Below are 22,581 nucleotides of genomic sequence, written 5' to 3'. Positions count from 1 at the left end.
GTTTTAGTGAGAAGTTGCTTTTTCCAGGAAAGCTATGTGTGGTTATTTAACTATATTAAATTTCTCCTCAAGTTTAATAACTGGGTCATGACATAAACATTTATTAGGTGAATGGTTCCAATGACCAAAATATAATTTTAAGATTTTCATACTCTCCTAATTAAAATTCTGTATCTTGTCTTAAATACATTTTTAAGATTTTATATTTTCTTATGAAAATATATATTGTTTTAGGGTGTAAAATATCTTTGTTGAGACTATCAATTTATGTTCAATGTGTTGAGTTAAGCTACAGTTAATACTATGAATTTATTGTAGTTAGTGACTGTTTTTCACTGGTCAGTTTGCACTGTCTGAATAAACCTTATATTCTGATTTTTATTACTATTATTATAAATTGGGAATTTCTTATATTATCTCAATCTTCCCAAATATTTTAGCATTTACCAAATAAAGTCAAGCATTTGAATTGATCTTTGTGCAACTAATTCTTCCCCTTTTGGATGTTTCTAAAGACAAAATTTCTTTCTTCTCCAAATTATAAAGTTAAATGCTTTAAGGTATGTTGGCATTTGGTGGTGGACCTTTGGAAAATGACTACATCCTGGAGGTGAGACTCTTATGAATTAGACACCTTACAAAAGAGGTGTCAGAGATCTCACTTGATCCTACTACCATGTGCAGACACAGCAAGAGATAGTTCTGTATGACCTAAGAAGGGAACCTCACCAGACATGAAATCTGCCAGCATCTCAAACTTGGACCTCTGAATACCTTAACTGTGAAAAACAAATGCCTTTTTTTTGTTTGTTTTAAGCCATCCAGTCCATGGTGTTGTGTAATAGCAGTTCAAGTGGTCAAAGATGGAAACTTAGCTATTCTTTAAACTTGTATAGTTATTTCAAATTATGAGATACAAATATTTGCTCATGGTCTATGTTGATTGGTCTGTATGCTCCCTAAAGACAGGGAAAGTTGCTTAACTATCTTTGTGTTTTCTGTACCTTACACAATATATGAAACATAAAATTCACTCTATCAAACTTGCCAATTACTTGAATTCTTGATCTACTGAAGTGAGAATTTTTATTGGAAAATCTTGATTCACTTTTTACACATGAAATATATATATATATATATATATATATATATACACACACACACACACATACATACATATATATGGAGAAGACAATGGCACCCCACTCCAGTACTCTTGCCTGGAAAATCTCATGGATGGAGGAGCCTGGTAGGCTGCAGTCCATGGGGTCGCTAAGAGTTGGACGTGACTGAGCGACTTCACTTTCACTTTTCACTTTTCACTTTCATGCATTGGATAAGGAAATGGCAACCCACTCCAGTATTCTTGCCTGGAGAATCCCAGGGACTGGGGAGCCTGGGGGGCTGCTGTCTATGGGGTCGCACAGAGTCTGACATGACTGAAGCAACTTAGCAGCAGCAGCAGCATACATATATATATATATATTTGCTACAAATATTTACTGTTCTTGGACATTTGCTATAAATATTTATTTTGTATTTATGTGTAATAATGAGTGTGTTTATATAAATATGTTATTTTTTTCACTTTTTGATTTCATCACTCACATCGCTCTTGAAAAATCCATTTGCTTCCACTGATCCTATGAATTTTAACCTCCTTTCTTTTAAAATAACTTTTCAAAGCATTTTATTAATTAACTGAGCTAGAATTTCATTCATGATGTGGAAATATCTATGACTATTTTCCTCAAAACAGGTGACATAATCTGTCAACATAATTGTTAATTTGAATGTTCTCTATTTAGTATGTCAGGTTTTATACCATCTAGAAGGTTAAATTCTGATGTATTTCTTCATCCTCTACCTCCGTACCCTCCATAACCTTTAAGGTCATTTTGAAAAGTTTATAAACATCTCATAAAGATATATTTAGAATGTCATGACTCTACACATTTATTTTTAGGGAAATGAAATTTTTGATATCTTTTTCCCTTCCAGAAAAAAAAAAAATACTGTGAAAGATTGATTGATATTTCATTAAAAAATTTTCATTCCTCTCCATAGAATGTACATTAATCTTGGTTTTTGGTATTCTTATTTAAAAGGAGACCTCTCTTATTTACATTTGATTCATATTTTTGCTGAGCTTGTCAGAAAGGGCTTAATCTCTTACTCTGATATGAATTACAGAATAACCCCATAGACATGGGTGCATGTCTGTATGTGAATATTCATAGGCCTGAGTCCAAAACATACACATATGTGTCCCATCACACATTTAGATCTTATCTAACTTCCTGTAAGATATATGATCACATGTATGTACATTATTAATGATATGTGGGCTTCTGTCCATTCGCATGTGTGTATGTATATATGAACATATGGATCTGAAAACACATGGATCAGTATCTGACTACTGACATGAATGCATTTGTATAAGCATATGCAAATGTATTTATTGATCACACGTAGATTGTATCCATCTACACATACAGGACTGTATCTTGTCATGCACAACTATGTTTGATCATATACAGGCCTGTATCTTTCTATACACAGGGCTAAAATTTACCATACACAGGTCTGTATCTGAACATATATGAATTTAGATAGAATCTTGATGAACAATTGTTCTGTTTTATGTGACATGGACTGAAGTCACTTTCTGCTATTCAGGTGATTTCTGGGCTTTCAGGAAGGTCCAAGATGATTTCACTTATATGAATGCTGCCTTGGCAGGGATGAATGGAAGCCCAGGACCTTCTGGTCTCTTCTCCATGTACATACAGGACTATGTTGACAGTGTCTGTCCGGTGATGTTGTCAGACTTGTATAATGCGAGCTCAGGGCTTCCAGAGGGAGGAGGCAGAAGCTATCAGGTTAGTTAAGCTTCATCCCATTTTGACATCAGTCTAAAATCCAGGTATTTAATTTCAGGTACTTAATCCAGACAACTCTTCACATAAATGGAAATGATGAAATGCAAAGGTAACTTATGGAATGGGAAAAATATTAGCAAAACATGTATCTCATAAGCAGTTAATGTCTAAAATTATAAGGAACTTCTAGCACTTGATAGCAAATATCAGATAACCCAATTTAAAAAATAGATGAAGAACTTGTATAGGTATTTTTCCAAAGAAGGCATAGAAATTGCTAACAGTAGCATAAGAAGGTGCTCAAGTGTTCACATCACGAATCATCAGGGAAATGCAAACCATAACAAAAATGATATATAATCTCATACCCGTTAGGATGGCTATATGGATATATAAAAGTTTATATATGTTTGTGGAATATAGAGATAAAGGACCCATACTACACTGATGGTGGGAATATAAATGTGTTACACCACTAAGGAAAACATTACAGAAGTTTCACAAAAACAAAAATAAAACTACCATTATGATTCAGGAATCCCACTTGTGTATATACATCCATTATATGAAATAAAAAACCTGAACAGCTATTCATACTCCAGTGTTTATTGAACCATTGTGTAGAATAGGTGGGACACAGGAACAACTCAAATGTCCATTAATGAATGGATAAAGAAATACGGATGAAGAAGACATATGAATATCATTCAGCAATATAAAAAAGGAAAGCCTGTTATTCCTGACAATATGGAGGGATTTTGAGAGCATTTGCTAAGTGAAATAAACAGAAATAGAAAGACAAATATCGATACTATATGACTTCAGTTTTAGGTGGAATTTAAAACAAAGCTGAGAAGCATAGAGTAGAATGTTGATTGCCAAGGGCTAGTGATTAGGGGAAATTGGCTGTTGTTTAAATGGTACATACTTACACTTATAACATGAAGAATTTCTGTATGGTGACACCAGCTAACAATATTGTTAATATATACTGAAAATTGCTAAGAAAATAGTTGTTAAGTGTTCTTACCTCACACACAGAGATTATAATTATGTGAGGTGATGAATATGTTAACTAACTTTATTGTGGTAATCTTTTCACAATATATATGTATATCAAATTATCATTGTGTATTCCTTAAACTTATACAATGTTATATGTCAATTGCATCTAATGAAACAAAAAAGGAAGGTCTATGAAATATAGTTGCGCAATTTCTTTCATGTACCTTCACACACTTTATTTTGGAGAGAGCAAGATAACCATAATAGATACTGTTGTTCACAAAGGAAAGCTATGGTGCTTCTTTTACTGAAGTCCTCTTAAAAGTTTTGTAAACCTTTCTCCATCTTTCTTTCTAAGTTGGAGTTTACTTCATTATACAAGGATCAGATCCACAAATATCTTGAGAATAGCCCTTCTCCCATTTGAATTAAAGTCTGTGTGTATGAATTGAGAAACTCTGGGAGATAGTGAAGGGCAGGGAATCCTGGCAGTGCTGCAGTCCAGAGTCAGACACGACTTAGCGACAGACCACCACCACCAACTGTGTGTAGTGGGATAAATCCTTAAGCTTATTAGAAATACTTTTGTGTAGTTCATGGATTTATTGGACACACCTTAAATCTTCCTGAAGTCTTAACAAAGGGTCTTACATCTGTAACATTGAGATCACAGTTATTATGATGCCATTTCTAACTCTGAGAGAATTTTGCTCTGTGGATCTGCTGGGAATGTGAACCAGTTTCATTTACAGGAAACAGTAAGTTCAGGCTCTTATGATTTTCCTGAATTCTGCTTGAAAACTCAACGGTGACTTTTTTGACGCATCATGTTTATCCATTATTTATCACAGTGTGCGTGCATACTCAATCAAGTTCCGCTCTTTACGACCCAAGAACACTCCAGGCACCTCTTCAGGTTCTTAAGGCAAGAATACTGGAGTGGGTTGCCATTTCCTCCTCCAGGGCATCTTCCCAACCTAGGAAAAGAACCTGAATCTCCTGCATTGGCAGGTGGATTTTTTTTTTTACCGGTGAGCCACCTGGGAAGCCCATTTGTCACAGTATACCCTGATAAAAGAAACAAGTGGAGCTTTCAATACTCTAATTGCCTATCTTTTTTTTTTTGTAAACATGTCAGGTTTTATTAAAAATAATTAACACTGGCCAGTCTTAAGATGAGTAGTTCTGTGATAAGATGGAGAGAAACCTGAAGTAGAGATCAGGAGACATGAGACATGGTTTTGAAATACAGTTCAGACACTAATGGACTGTGTGACCAAGTATCCCTGGATTTCAGATTTTATATGTGTAATTGGCTATCTTAATCAAAATATGTATTCACTCAAGTATATTTTCTTTTTTTCTAGTTACTATGGGTGATGATATTGTCAAATTTTTCCAGGACAAGATAACAGTTCCTTTTAAGCCTTTAATTACAAACTCTTAAAGCCTTTAATTACAAACAGATTCTTCAAAGCCCTTCCAGCTGCCATCAGTGACCTGGTACCAAAGACAATGCCATATGCTTTACATTTTTGTTATGGAAGCATTACATTTCCAGCTTCCCCTTTTTGCTCTGATTATCTTTGGCTACACACATGAGACTCTACATTCTTTTTTTACTTAAAACAATCATTTTATTTATCTCAAAATTTGTGGGCTGGCAATTCAGGCAGATATTGGCTGGGTATTTCTTCTGCTTTAGTCGGCATGGATTGAAGTCACTCAGTGTTATTCAGCTCATAATGGGATGTCCTGTAGGACCCAAGACAATTTAATTCACATGTGTGGTATCTTGGAAGTGATGGATGGAAGGGACCCATGTGGTTCCTCCCCCTATCCATTTAGATGCAGGTCAGCAAGTTCTCTTCCATAGAACATCAGACTTTTGACACAGGGTTCAGGGAATCCAGGGGAATAAATTAGAAGAAAGTCTACTGAGGAGAAAGTAATGCCAGTTAAGAGCTATTTCCAAAACTAGCTTACTCACATTTTCAGCATCCTCTGTTGCTTAAAGTAATCACATGTCCTATCCAGATGTGAGGTGGTGGAGAAATAGATGACATTGTTTAATGGTAAAGTGGCAGTCACATTGTGGAAGATCACGTGGGATGGGAGATACTGTTGTATTCATTTCTGGGAAACACAATCGTCCACATCTCTAAAAGTCAGGATCTGAGTTTTTACTATGATTGAGTTGAGTCTATAGATGGCCTAAGAATGAATAGCTTTTTACCATAACTGAGTTTTCTAATTCCTGAACATGATATATATCTACTTAGGAGTTTTGAAAAGACTTGTATTTTTCCTGCAGGGCTTTTCTCATAGTTTAAAGTATTTGTATTTCTAGATGCTTTTGTGAAAGGTAAACACACTGTTTCAGTTTTCCAAATGTTATTAATGCTAATATATTGAAATACCATTTAATATTTCATTTGGATTGAGAGTGCTTTAATATTTTGGAGGTTAGTCATCCTGGCGCAGGACTTATTGTCTTTGGAGCTAGATGTAGATCTTGGACCCCTGATTTCTTAGGTAGAATCTCAGCAATTGCAGTTACCCTCCCATTTGTGGGCCACCCACTTGGGAGTAAGGGTCTTGACTATTCTGTGTCTTCTCTTGAGTATTCCTACCCTTTTGTCATACAGGAACTTTTCTGCTAGTCTTCGAGTTGATCTCATCAGTAGTATCTCTGCAAATGGTTGTAATTTTGGTGTCCCCATGGGAGGAAGTGAACTCAGGGTCTTTCTAAGCTGCTGTGTTAGCCACTTCCTATGTGTCGGTCTTTATGTCAGACCCACACTGCCTTGATTACCATCATTTTGTAGTATGTTTTAGAACCAGTAATAGGAAACCCTCAAATTTGTTCTTTTTGCCTGGATATTTGGATTCTCTTGAGATTTCACATAAATATCAACATGGATTTTTATTTCTTTAAACAACATTTTTGGAATTTTAAAAGGGATTGAATTGGTTGTGTAGATCCATTTTGGTAGTATTGATGCCTCAATATTCCAATTCATGAATGTTTTCTGTCAATGTGTGCCTTCTGTAATATCTTTCAGCAGCATTTTTCAGTTTTCATCATAAAAAGCTTTTGCTTCCTTGCTTAAGTTTTTTAATTATTATAAAAAGCATTATAAAGTATTATAAAAAGTAATAATAAAATATTTTTTTATTCTTCTGGAAGCTGTTGTAAATGGAATTTTCTTAATTTAGATGGCTGAGAATATAGCAATCAAATATTCTTTTGTGATTAAAAAAATACCTCACAAAATTATGAGTATAGAAGGATTGTATGTGCATGCTCATTTGTGTCTGACTCTTTGTGAGGTCATGGACTATAGCCCGCCACGCACCACTGCCCATAGGATTGTCCAGGCAAGAATACGGGAGTGGGTTGCCATTTCCTCCTCCAGGAGTTCTTCCTGACCCAGGGACTGAGCCAGCATTTCCTGCATTGCAGGAGGATTCTTTACCACTGAGCCACCTGGGAAAATCAGAAGTATTTCATCTAAGCATACTAAAGTCTGTATGTGACAGATCCACAGCTTGTATCACATTCACCATTGAAAGATTGAAAGTTTTCCTAGAAAAATTAGGACCAGGACAAGAATGCACACAGGAACTACTTTTTTTTTTTTCCTATTGTAGGGCAAAAAATAATTCCTTTGATGTTTTTCAAGTTTTGTACATGTATATAATACTATTTCTGGGGCTTCCCAGATGGTGATATCACTAAAGAACTTGCTGCAATGCAGGAGACATGAGAGGTGGGTTCAATTCTTGGGTTGGGAAGATCCCAGGGAAGAGGACAAGGTAACCCACTCCAGTATTCTTGCCTGGAAAATCTCCAGGGACAGAGGAGACTGATGGGCTACAGTCCATAGGATGGCAAAGGATCAGACAAGACTGAAGCGACTTAGCATCCACGCACCCACAGTGTCATCTCTGAACATAGGTTTTATTTAATGAACTAAATTTTGCATAATTTAACTGTCTGCAATAGTGTGTGCCATGGTAGCCACTTTCAATTTTTAATCTATGTTAAACATCACATGTTAGGAAAGGCTTTTTCGATTACATTATCCATAGTAGAATTTTCCTTGTTTCTGTCACAGTGCTCTGTTTGTGTCTTATTGATAGTTAATAAGACTACACTTGCTTTTTTAGATATTATCTTTTCTTGTTTGACTTTATCATAAGAATATGAGATCTGTGTAGGAAGGAATTTTTGTGTAATTTTTTTCCTGTTTTATTAATTGCTGTGTCCTTAGTACAGTTCTTGGCATTAAATAGGCTAACTTTAGTTTAAAATTAGTAATTAAATGGATAGTTAATTATTTCATCTAAATTGGTGGTGAATTTTTATCTATCTACCCATACTTCAAGACTGAATAATTCAGTACTGAATAAAAAGAAAGAAAAATTTGCTGTGGCATATCAGTAAATACCTGTCTAATAAGTTGAACTGGATCAAAATGACTGGGCTGATATTTTATACTTTTTTAAAAATTTAATTTATTTATTTTAATTGGAGGCTAATTATTTTACAACATTGTAGTAGTTTTTGCCATACACTGACATGAATCAGCCATGGGTGTATACGTGTTCCCCATCTTGAACCCCACTTGCACCTCCTTTCCCATCCCATCCCTCTGGGTCATCCCAGTGCACCAGCCCTGAGCACCCTGTCTCATGCATTGAACCTGGACTGGTGATCTATTTTATGTGTACCCCAATGTTCATCACAGCACTGTTTACAATAACCAGGACATGGAAGCAACCTAGATGTCCATCAGCAGACAAATGGATAAGAAAGCTGTGGTACATATACACAATGGAATATTACTTAGCTATTAAAAAGAATGTATTTGAATCAGTTCTAATAAGGTGGATGAAACTGGAGCCTATTATACAGAGTGAAGTAAGTCAGAAATAAAAACACCAATACAGTACATTAACACAAATATATAGAATTTAGACAGATGGTAATGATGACTCTATATGCGAGACAGCAAAAGAGACACAGATGTAAAGAACAGACTTTTGGACTCTGTGGGAGAAGACAATGGTGGGATAATTTGAGAGAATAGCACTGAAACATGTATATTATCATAAGTGAAATAGATATTTCATTCTTGAGTTGCAATAACTTCATAATGGTTTTAAAGCTACTTTTTTTGTAGCTCTATGTTACACTTTATTATCCTAATTATGTTTGGAGTTGATATCTTTACATGTACACATACTGTAATGTTTTATGGAAAATCCCAGTGTATTTAATTAAGCAAGAATTAGTCTTGGACGCAATCCAATACCAAGATGTAATGATAAATGTGGTTAGAAGGAATAAAACATTCAGTGATTCTGTCAATATCAGGGAAAAGATGCTATTCTTTTAAGAACTGATAAAAATATTTCACTAGTTCTTTTGTCAGGCTTCAAGCATTACATTAAAAGACAAAAAGCAGAAAAATTACTCTCGAAACCCCAAGTTAGTGAGTCTGGCTCTACAACATGATATAATGAGAAGGACCAAACAATTAAATGTCATTTTTATATTTTAATGTTAGTAGGAAAAGAAGTTACTAGAGACAATTTATCTGCAAATGCCTAGTTGCTATCTTCCTATATCAACAAAAGGTTTGCTTGTCTTTTTGATAAATGATTTCTACCTGGTAAATTGTGTATGTGTATGCACCATGGAAATTTTTTTTTTTATTACAGTGCAAATGAAAACAATCTTCTGAATAATTAGAAAACTCTATGGAGAAAATGGACAGACTGTCAAATGAAATAAAATACAATCTCAAGTAATGATGCAGTCTTTTGCCTTCCAGTATCAAACTGGATGAAAGAGGAATTTCAGGTTCCTATGAGTGAGTTAAGTTGTCTTCCTTCATTTTGTGAACAAGCCTCCAGAAGGTAAGACTAAAAGAAAATAGTGAAAAGCAGGCTTTACCAATGTGTGAATTTATTTCGTAAGAAATTACATTTCTTTGAAATAAATCAAATTTAGATTAAATTCTAGTTTTGTCACTTAAAATGTAGGAAAATTAATTAAATGTTCTGAGCCTTAGTTTCTTCAACTGTGAAATGGGGACTGCATATCTTGATACCTAAATTTACCGTGACATACTGAATTGTGAAGGCATGATTGCAGTCCACTGTAGTAGTTTTAAAAAATGGAGTGATATATGCTGGAGAGGGTGTGGAGAAAAGGGAACCCTCTTACACTGTTGGTGGGAATGCAAACTAGTACAGCCACTATGGAGAACAGTGTGGAGATTCCTTAAAAAACTGGAAATAGAACTGCCATATGACCCAGCAATCCCACTGCTGGGCATACACACCGAGGAAACCAGAATTGAAAGAGACATGTGTACCCCAATGTTCATCACAACACTGTTTATAATAGCCAGGACATGGAAGCAACCTAGATGTCCATCAGCAGACGAATGGATAAGAAAGCAGTGGTACATATACACAATGGAGTACTACTCAGCCATTAAAAAGAACACATTCGAATCAGTTCTAATGAGGTGGATGAAACAGGAGCAAATTACACAGAGTGAAGTAAGCCAGAAAGAAAAACACCAATACAGTACGCTGCTAAGTTACTTCAGTCGTGTCCGACTCTGTGCAACCCCATAGATGGCAGCCCACCAGGCTCCCCCATCCCTGGGATTCTCCAGGCAAGAATACTGGAGTGGGTTGCCATTTCTTCTCCAACAGTACACTAACGAATATATAGGGACTTTACAAAGATGGTAATGATAACCCTGTATGCAAGAGAGCAAAAGAGACACAGATGTATAGAACAGTCTTTTGGACTCTGTGGGAGGGGCGGGGGGGGATGATTTGGGAGAATGGCATTGAAACATGTATAATATCATATAAGAAATGAATCGCCAGTCCAGGTTCAATGCAGGATACAGGATGCTTGGGGCTGGTGCACTGGGATGACCGAGAGGGATGGAATGGGCAGGGAGGTGGGAGGGGGGTTCAGGATGGGGAACACATGTACACCCATGGTGGATCCATGTTGATGTATGGTAAAACCAATACAATATTGTAAAGTAATTAGCCTCCAATTAAAATAGATAAATTTATATTAAAAAATCCATCAAGCTATATATCTTTACCACTTAAAAAAGAAAAAAAGAAATAGAGTGATATAATCAGAAGAAAATTAAAGAGGATCATATGGGCTGCTTTAGGAGAACAAGATTTTGAGATTAAAATAAAAGTTGAAAAATGTGGGCAGAAGGCTATTTCTTTGCACAGAGAAAAAAGCAGGAGTGGGGCAGTTAGGAAACGACCAAATTTGTGATATATTTTGAAAGTAGATTTGGCAAAACTAATACAATATTGTAAAGTTTAAAAAAAAATAAGAGGGAGGAGCCAAGATGGCGGAGGCGTAGGACGGGGAGAACACTTTCTCCCCCACAAATTCATCAAAAGAGCATTTAAACGTCAAGTAAATTCCACAAAACAACTTCTGAATGCCGGCAGAGGACATCAGGCACCCAGAAAAGCAACCCAACTCTTCGAAAGGAGAGAGAAGAAATACAGCTCCACCCACCAGAACACCGACACAAGCTTCCCTAACCAGGAAACCTTGACAAGCCACCTGTACAAACCCACACAGAGTGAGGAAACGCCACAATAAAGAGAACTCCACAAACTGCCAGAATACAGAAAGGACACCCCAAACTCAGCAATTTAAACAAGATGAAGAGACAGAGGAATACTCAGCAGATAAAGGAACATGATAAATGCCCACTAAACCAAACAAAAGAGGAAGAGATAGGGAATCTACCTGATAAAGAATTCCGAATAATGATAGTGAAATTGATCCAAAATCTTGAAATTAAAATGGAATCACAGATAAATAGCCTGGAGACAAGGATTGAGAAGATGCAAGAAAGGTTTAACAAGGACCTAGAAGAAATAAAAAAGAGTCAATATATAATGAATAATGCAATAAATGAAATTAAAAACACTCTGGAGGCAACAAATAGTAGAATAACAGAGGCAGAAGACAGGATTAGTGAATTAGAAGATAGAATGGTAGAAATAAATGAATCAGAGAGGATAAAAGAAAAACGAATTAAAAGAAATGAGGACAATCTCAGAGACCTCCAGGACAATATTAAACGCTACAACATTAGAATCATAGGGGTTCCAGAAGAAGAAGACAGAAAGAAAGACTATGAGAAAATACTTGAGGAGATAACAGTGGAAAACTTCCCTAAAATGGGGAAGGAAATAATCACCCAAGTCCAAGAAACCCAGAGAGTCCCAAACAGGATAAACCCAAGGAGAAACACCGCAAGACACATATTAATCAAATTAACAAAGATCAAACACAAAGAACAAATATTAAAAGCAGCAAGGGAAAAACAACAAATAACACACAAGGGAATTCCCATAAGGATAACAGCTGATCTTTCAATAGAAACTCTTCAAGCCAGGAGGGAATGGCAAGACATACTTAAAATGATGAAAGAAAATAACCTACAGCCCAGATTATTGTACCCAGCAAGGATCTCATTCAAGTATGAATGCGAAATCAAAAACTTTTCAGACAAGCAAAAGCTGAGAGAATTCTGCACCACCAAACCAGCTCTCCAACAAATACTAAAGGATATTCTCTAGACAGGAAACACAAAAACGGTGTATAAACTCGAACCCAAAACAATAAAGTAAATGGCAACGGGATCATACTTATCAGTAATTACCTTAAATGTAAATGGGTTGAATGCCCCAACCAAAAGACAAAGACTGGCTGAATGGATACAAAAACAAGACCCCTACGTATGTTGTCTACAAGAGACCCACCTCAAAACAGGGGACACATACAGACTGAAAGTGAAGGGCTGGAAAAAGATTTTCCATGCAAATAGGGACCAAAAGAAAGCAGGAGTAGCAATACTCATATCAGATAAAATAGACTTTAAAACAAAGGCTGTGAAAAGAGACAAAGAAGGTCACTACATAATGATCAAAGGATCAATCCAAGAAGAAGATATAACAATTATAAATATATATGCACCCAACACGGGAGCACCACAGTACGTAAGACAAATGCTAACAAGTATGAAAGGAGAAATTAACAATAACACAATAATAGTGGGAGACTTTAATACCCCACTTACACCTATGGATATATCAACTAAACAGAAAATTAACAAGGAAACACAAACTTTAAACGATACAATAGACCAGTTAGACCTAATTGATATCTATAGGACATTTCATCCCAAAACAATGAATTTCACCTTTTTCTCAAGCGCACATGGAACGTTCTCCAGGATAGATCACATCCTGGGCCGTAAAGCTAGCCTTGGTAAATTCAAAAAAATAGAAATCATTCCAAGCATTTTTTCTGACCACAGTGCAGTAAGATTAGATCTCAATTACAGGAGAAAAACTATTAAAAATTCCAACATCTGGAGGCTGAACAACACGCTGCTGAATAACCAACAAATCACAGAAGAAATCAAAAAAGAAATCAAAATTTGCATAGAAACGAATGAAAATGAAAACACAACAACCCAAAACCTGTGGGACACGGTAAAAGCAGTCCTAAGGGGAAAGTTCATAGCAATACAGGCACACTTCAAGAAACAAGAAACAAGTCAAATAAATAACCTAACTCTACACCTAAAGCAACTAGAAAAGGAAGAAATGAAGAACCCCAGGGTTAGTAGAAGGAAAGAAATCTTAAACATTAGAGCAGAAATAAATGCAAAAGAAACAAAAGAGACCATAGCAAAAATCAACAAAACCAAAAGCTGGTTCTTTGAAAGGATAAATAAAATTGACAAACCATTAGCCAGACTCATCAAGAAACAAAGGGAGAAAAATCAAATCAACAAAATTAGAAACGAAAATGGAGAGATCACAACAGACAACACAGAAATACAAAGGATCATAAGAGACTACTATCAACAATTATATGCCAATAAACTGGACAACGTGGAAGAAATGGACAAATTCTTAGAAAAGTACAACTTTCCAAAACTTGACCAGGAAGAAATAGAAAATCTTAACAGACCCATCACAAGTATGGAAATTGAAACTATAATCAAAAATCTTCCAGCAAACAAAAGCCCCGGTCCAGACGGCTTCACAGTTGAATTCTACCAAAAATTTAGAGCAGAGCTAACACCTATCATGCTCAAACTCTTCCAGAAAATTGCAGAGGAAGGTAAACTTCCAAACTCATTCTATGAGGCCACCATCACCCTAATACCAAAACCTGACAAAGATGCCACAAAAAAAGAAAACTACAGGCCAATATCACTGATGAACATAGATGCAAAAATCCTAAACAAAATTCTAGCAATCAGAATCCAACAATACATTAAAAAGATCATACACCATGACCAAGTGGGCTTTATCCCAGGGATGCAAGGATTCTTCAATATCCGCAAATCAATCAATGTAATACACCACATTAACAAATTGAAAAATAAAAGCCATATGATTATCTCAATAGATGCAGAGAAAGCCTTTGACAAAATTCAACATCCATTTATGATAAAAACTCTCCAGAAAGCAGGAATAGAAGGAACATACCTCAACATAATAAAAGCTATATATGACAAACCCACAGCAAACATTATCCTCAATGGTGAAAAATTGAAAGCATTTCCTCTAAAGTCAGGAACAAGACAAGGGTGCCCACTTTCACCATTACTGTTCAACAGAGTTTTGGAAGTTTTGGCCACAGCAATCAGAGCAGAAAAGAAATAAAAGGAATCCAAATTGGAAAAGAAGAAGTAAAACTCTCACTATTTGCAGATGACATGATCCTCTACATAGAAAACCCTAAAGATTCCACCAGAAAATTACTAGAAATAATCAATGACTATAGTAAAGTTGCAGGATATAAAATCAACACACACAAATCCCTTGCATTCCTATACACTAATAATGAGAAAACAGAAAGAGAAATTAAGGAAACAATTCCATTCACCATTGCAACGGAAAGAATAAAATACTTAGGAATTTATCTACCTAAAGAAACTAAAGACCTATATATAGAAAACTATAAAACACTGGTGAAAGAAATCAAAGAGGACACTAATAGATGGAGAAATATACCATGTTCATGGATTGGAAGAATCAATATAGTGAAAATGAGTATACTACCCAAAGCAATTTATAGATTCAACGCAATCCCTATCAAGCTACCAACAGTATTCTTCACAGAGCTAGAACAAATAATTTCACAATTTGTATGGAAATACAAAAAACCTCGAATAGCCAAAGCGATCTTGAGAAAGAAGAATGGAACTGGAGGAATCAACCTACCTGACTTCAGGCTCTACTACAAAGCCACAGTTATCAAGACAGTATGGTACTGGCACAAAGACAGAAATATTGATCAATGGAATAAAATAGAAAGCCCAGAGATAAATCCATGCACATATGGACACCTTATCTTTGACAAAGGAGGCAAGAATATACAATGGATTAAAGACAATCTCTTTAACAAGTGGTGCTGGGAAATCTGGTCAACCACTTGTAAAAGAATGAAACTGGACCACTTTCTAACACCATACACAAAAATAAACTCAAAATGGATTAAAGATCTAAATGTAAGACCAGAAACTATAAAACTCCTAGAGGAGAACATAGGCAAAACACTCTCTGACATACATCACAGCAGGATCCTCTATGACCCACCTCCCAGTATATTGGAAATAAAAGCAAAAATAAACAAATGGGGCCTAATTAACCTTAAAAGCTTCTGCATATCAAAGGAAACTATTAGCAAGGTGAAAAGACAGCCTTCAGAATGGGAGAAAATAATAGCAAATGAAGCAACCGACAAACAACTAATCTCAAAAATATACAAGCAACTCCTACAGCTCAACTCCAGAAAAATAAACGACCCAATCAAAAAATGGGCCAAAGAACTAAATAGACATTTGTCCAAAGAAGACATACAGATGGCTAACAAACGCATGAAACGATGCTCAACATCACTCATTATCAGAGAAATGCAAATCAAAACCACTATGAGGTACCATTTCACACCAGTCAGAATGGCTGTAATCCAAAAGTCTACAAATAATAAATGCTGGAGAGGGTGTGGAGAAAAGGGAACCCTCTTACACTGTTGGTGGGAATGCAAACTAGTACAGCCACTATGGAGAACAGTGTGGAGATTCCTTAAAAAACTGGAAATAGAACTGCCTTATGATCCAGCAATCCCACCGCTGGGCATACACACTGAGGAAACCAGAAGGGAAAGAGACACGTGTACCCCAATGTTCATCGCAGCACTGTTTATAATAGCCAAGACATGGAAGCAACCTAGATGTCCATCAGCAGATGAATGGATAAGCAAGCCGTGGTACATATACACAATGGAGTATTACTCAGCCATTAAGAAGAATACATTTGAATCAGTTCTAATGAGGTGGATGAAACTGGAGCCTATTATACAGAGTGAAGTAAGCCAGAAGGAAAAACATAAATACAGTATACTAACGCATATATATGGAATTTAGAAAGATGGTAACAATAACCCGGTGTACGAGACAGCAAAAGAGACACTGATGTATAGAACAGTCTTATGGACTCTGTGGGAGAGGGAGAGGGTGGGAAGATTTGGGAGAATGGCAATGAAACATGTAAAATATCATGTAGGAAACGAGTTGCCAGTCCAGGTTTGATGAACGATGCTGGATGCTTGGGGCTGGTGCACTGGGACGGCCCAGAGGGATGGTATGGGGAGGGAGGAGGGAGGAGGGTTCGGGATGGGGAACACATGTATACCTGTGGCGGATTCATTTTGATATTTGGCAAAACTAATACAATTATGTAAAGTTTAAAAATAAAATAAAATTAGAAAAAAATAAATAAATAAAACCCAGTTACTATATTTTCTAGAATAAAAAAAAATAATAAAATAAAATAAAATAAAAGCATGCAACACACCCCTCCCTCCCCCCAAAAAAAGAAAGTAGAGACAGCAGAATTTGTTTAAAGGATCAATAAATAATATGACAACAATAAGAGAGTGAAGAACATTGTGAGGTTTTTCATCTGAGCAACTTCATGGAAGGTGGTACAATTTAATGAGATGAGAAACGCCTTTTGTGGAAGTTTTAACATTTATTTTTGTATTTACTAAATTGGCATCCAATTGTTGGTATCCTAAATTGAAGATGTTTTCCACACAAGGTTAGAAATAAGTGGGGAGGTAAGTGCTTGAGATAAAACACTGAAGTGTTCTAGCATTTATTTGTCTAGAAAAAGAGGAATATTCACCTAAAGACCTTAAGGATTCTCAATGTGATTTGAAACAATTAAGGACAGTAATTAAAAGACACTTGCTCTTTGGAAGAATAGCTATGTCAAACCTAGACAGTGTTTTCAAAAGCAGAGGCATCACTTTTGGAAGACAAATGTCCATATAATCAAAGCTATGTCTTTTTCCAGTAGTCATGTATGGATGCGAGAGTTGGACTGTAAAGAAGGCTGAGCACCAAATTGTGGTGCTTAAGAAGATTCTTGAGAGTCCCTTGGACAGCAAGGAGATCAAACCAGTCATTCCTAAAGGAAACCAGTCCTAACATTCATTGGAAGGGCTGATGCTGAAGCTGAAGCTCCAATACTTTGGCTACCTGATGCAAAGAGATGACTCACTGGAAAAGGCTCTGATGCTGGAACAAATTGAGAGCAAGAAGGTAGGGGGCGGCAGAAAATGAAATGGTTGGATGGCATCAATGACTCAATGGACATGAGTTTGAGAAACTCAGGGAGATAATGATGGACAGAGAAGCCTGGCTTGTTGCAGTTCATGGGGTCAGAAAGAGTTGGGCACAGCTTAGCTACTGAACAACAACAATGTTCTGTTTATAGTTTGAGCTACTCACAATGGATGTGCAAATTAGATTAAATGATCTCAAATACTAAACTCCGTGACTTTATAAGTTATATCTTTTTAAGGAATTCACTTCCTGTCTTCTCTTGTTCATTTTTCCCTTAGAACTTGCTGAAAGCATTATTTCCTCTAGGAAGGTTTCTCTGAATTCAGTTTGATTGATATATTCCTAGCTTGTGTGACTCTTAGCTTGTTTGAATGGTATTATAATGGTATTTATTATATTGGTCTGGAATTTTCTCATTCCTTGCCATATCATATCACCGAAGGTAGTGAACTCAGCCTTATAAACTTGGTGATAAGATTATCTATGACACAGTTCAGTTCAATTCAGTTCAATTGCTCTGTCGTGTCCACCTCTTTGTGACCCCATGGACTGCAGCACACCAGGCTTTCCTGTTTATCACCTTCTCCCGGAGCTTGCTCAAAATTATGTCCATTGCATCAGTGATGTAATCCAACCATTCTCATCCTCTGCCATCCCTTTCTCCTCCTGCCTTCAATCTTCCCCAAATCATATTCTGCATCAATACTTACAACGAATATTCAGGACTGATTTCCTTTCAGATTGACTGGTTGGATCTCCTTGCTGCAGTCCAAGGGACTCTCAAGAGTCTTCTCCAACACCACAGTTCAAAAGCATCAATTCTTTGTCACTCAGCTTTGTTTATAGTCCAACTCTCACATCCATACATGACTACTGGAAAAAAAATATATAGCCTTTGACTAGATGTACCTTTGTTGGCAAATGTTTTCAATATGCTGTCTAGGTAGGTTATAGCTTTTCTTCCAAGGAGCAAGCATCTTTAATGTCATGGCTGCAGTCACCATCTATAGTGATTTTAGAGCCCAGAAAAATAGAGTCTCTCTGTTTCCATCACTTCTCCATCTATTTGCCATGAAGTGATGAAACGATGCCATGATCTTCAGTTCAGTTCAGTTGCTCAGTTGGGTTCAACTCTGTGAAACCCCATGGACTGCAGCACACCAGGCCTCCCTGTCCATCATCAACTCCAGGAGTTTACTCAAACTCATGTCCACTGAATCATTGATGCCATCCAACTATCTCATCCTCTGTCAACCCCTTCTCCTCCTGCCTTCAATCTTTTCCAGCATCAGGGTCTTTTCAAATGAGTCAGCTCTTTGTGTCAGGTGGCCAAAGTATTGGAGTTTCAGCTTCAACATCAGTCCTTCCAATGAATATTCAGGACTCATTTCCTTTAGGATGGACTGGTTGGATCTCCTTGCACAATTTTAATTTTCTGAATGTTGAGTTTTAAGCCAACTTTTCACTTTCCTCTTTCACTGTCATCAAGAGGCTCTTTTTAATACTTTTTCACTTTCTGCCATAAGGGTGGTGTCATCTATGTACCTGAGGTTATTGATATTTCTCCTGACAATCTTGATTCCAGCTTGTGCTTCATCTAGCCTGGCATTTTGCATATTGTACTCTGCATAAAATTTAAATAAGCAGGGTGACAACATACAGCCCTGATGTACTCTTTTCCCTATTTGGAACCATTCTGTTGTTCCATGTCCAGTTCTAACTGTTGCTTCTTGATCTCCATACCGATTTCTCAAGAGGCAGATAAGATGATCTGCTATTCCCATCACTTGAAAAATTTTTCACAGTTTGTTGTGATCCACACAGTCAAAGGCTTTGGTGTAGTCAATAAAGCAGAAGTAGATGATTTTCTCAAACTCTCTTGCTTTTTTGATGATCCAATGGGTGTTGGGAATTTGATCGCTGATTCCTCTGCCTTTTTCTAAATCCAGCTTGAACATCTGGAAGTTCATGTTTCATGTACTGTTGAAGCCTGACTTGTAAAATTTTGAGCATGACTTTCCTAGAGTGTGAGATTAGTGTAATTGTGCAGTAGTTTGAACATTCTTTGACATTTACTTTCTTTGGTATTGAAATGAAAACTGACCCATCACTAACATTGGACACAAATAGATATTCCATACACATCTTAGGTGAATGAGTGAAAAAGATAAAACTTATAATGCATTTAAAATTGTTCCCCTTGCTTTGTAGGTGAACTGCTTTTAACACATGAACTCAGCTCCTGGTCAGCCTGAATGAAACAAAGGAACAATGCAACTTTATCCTGCTTGGCCTCACACAGAATCCAAAGGAGCAGAAAGTCCTTTTTGCTATGTTCTTGTTCTTCTACATTTTGACCGTGGTGGGAAACCTGCTCATTGTTGTGACTATAACTGTCAGTAAAACCCTGAACTCACCGATATACTTTTTTCTTGCCTGTTTATCATTTGTAGATCTAGTTTTTTCCTCTTCAGTTTCCCCCAGATTGATTTCAGACTTGTTCCTTGGGGAAAATATCATATCTTTCTAATCCTGTATGATCCAGATTTTTACTGAGCACCTTTTTGGTGGGTCAGAGATCATCCTTCTGCTGGTGATGGCCTATGACCGCTATGTGGCCATCTGCAAGCCCTTGAATTATTCGGTGATCATGAGACAGAGGGTGTGTGTTGTGCTGCTGGTCGTGTCCTGTTCTGGAGATTTCCTGCACTCAGTAATTCAACTTAGCACCGTTTATGGGCTCCCATTCTGTGGCCCCAATGTCACTGATCACTATACGTGTGACATGTTCCCCTTATTGAAACTGGCCTGTACTGACACCTATGTCACTGGCATGTTAGTGTTGGCCAATGGTGGACTGATGTGCATTATTTTATTTCTGCTCTTACTCATCTCCTATGGAGTCATCCTACACTCTCTGAAGAACCTGAGTCAGGAAGGGAGGTGGAAAGCCCTCCAGACCTGTGGTTCCCACATCACTGTGGTTGTCTGTTTCTTTGTTCCCTGTATTTTCGTGTATGCAAGACCTGCTAAGACATTCCCCATTGACAAATCATTGAGTGTGTTTTATGCAGTTATAACTCCCATGTTGAACCCATTAATCTACAGTCTAAGAAATTCTGAGTTGACTAACGCCATGAAGAAGCTCTTTAGAAAAAAATGTCATATCAGTTGGTAAATCCAGTTTGAAGAGATTGATTTACCATTATGGCCAATTGTTTTGGAATGTAGAAGTTTTAAAAAATCTGATGCAAACTTTCACTTTCTTGAAGATTTATGGTAGCTGTTGTTAAAGAATGTGCTATGTATTTGTGTTGTTAGTAACTATTTCCCTGCTAGAATGTAAACTCTGTTTCAACACCACACCTAGAAAGGTAGAATGCATTTACAATAGAAACTCACTAAATAGGATGCAATGGACTAATAAATTAAATTTTTATACAGTTCCACTAAAATTTCCTTAACTTCTATTTTTACTTTTTATTATTTTCCCATTTTTAGTTTTATTCTTAAGGTCTTAATTTATCTTTCTTTTTTTTTATTGCACCAGATAGAATATTTCACATCATACAGAGCATTCTCTTTATTCAATTTCATTTGTGCTACACAGGACATTTTAATATAGTCTTTTATCCTTTAAGTAAGAAACAAAAAATAGAATGGATAACAATAAATAGGAAAAATAGAATCTATGCAAAATGAAATAGGTAAGATAAACCTCTTTCCCATCTCAATCCAGATTCTTCCAGTTGTTTCAGATGCAGTTACTCTATTGCTATGCTTCTTCAAGTAAAAGTCATTGCACAAACAAGTATATTTTCATATATGTGTTTGTGATTATGTCTCTGTGTATACACGTGTATTTTACTACTATGTCTATTCAAGACCTTTGTATACCATTCTATACATTAAAAATAATGTATCCAATTATCTTCATGTTTTCCTCTGACAAGTAATTCTGCAATAAAGTCTTTATGAAATTTTCTAAATGGGAGTTGCTAGAAGTGGAATTGTTGAGTTAATAAGTATGTGTATCTAAACATTTTGATATTTGGCAAAACTAATACAATTATGTAAAGTTTAAAAATAAAATAAAATTAGAAAAAAATAAATAAACAGTTGTTGTTTATATTTATTGACAAATGCCATCCATGACTTCAATCATACTCCCTACTTCTCTCATTCTGGCAAATATATATTTGACCACATTGTCAACCACCCATACAGGCTAAACATTTTTAGTTATGAGAGTCTGGTTAATGATATTGTGTTTCATCCATGTAGTTTAATTACAAATAAATGGATTCAAATTTGGGCACCTCTTCATATTTTTAGTCTTGTGTATTTCTTTTCATGGCTTGTCAGTGAATGCATTTTATGCATTTTATTTGACTACTGGTCCTGTTTGATACTGATTTTCATGATTTCATTAGGTAGTAAGGAAGTTACCCCATTTACCATGCATGTTGATTATCATTTTTTTTCCAATTTATCATTGATTTGATTTTTTTGTTTCTATATGGTGCAAAATATTTTTGGTCATGTAGAATTTTTTACATTTATATTATGAAATCTGTCAATTTTTATGTCTTGCTAAAAGAACTTTTCTATTAAAACATTATCAACATATTCTTGAATATTTTTCAACATTTTAAAGTCTTTTTTTTTGTTTAAATTTTTGAGCCATATACTTTTATGTAAGGAATTAAGTAGGCACTACATTTTAATCTGATGATGGCCATTTGTATAGATGCATAATTATTTTCCTTCACGACTTGATATACCAACTTTGTATCCTACAATATGACGTGTTTGAATTAAAAAAAAAAAAAAACAGGGTGATATTAATTGCCAGTGATCTCTTTATTCATATACCATTTAACATGTGACATGACTGCATTAGATTTAAAATACACTGTGATCCCTTTCCAACCTGGGGATCGAACCCGAGT

At 36.0% G+C, this 22,581-nt stretch overlaps 1 pseudogene; it reads left to right on the top strand.

The window, feature by feature from the left end:
- The first annotated feature begins 562 nt into the window (after window positions 1-562).
- Window positions 563-20,807, top strand: LOC113882260 (annotated as a pseudogene).
- Window positions 20,808-22,581: the final 1,774 nt, after the last annotated feature.

This window comes from Bos indicus x Bos taurus, chromosome 23 (assembly GCF_003369695.1).
Source record: "Bos indicus x Bos taurus breed Angus x Brahman F1 hybrid chromosome 23, Bos_hybrid_MaternalHap_v2.0, whole genome shotgun sequence".
Lineage (NCBI taxonomy): Eukaryota > Metazoa > Chordata > Mammalia > Artiodactyla > Bovidae > Bos > Bos indicus x Bos taurus.
This window is presented reverse-complemented; position numbering and strand designations above follow the sequence as displayed.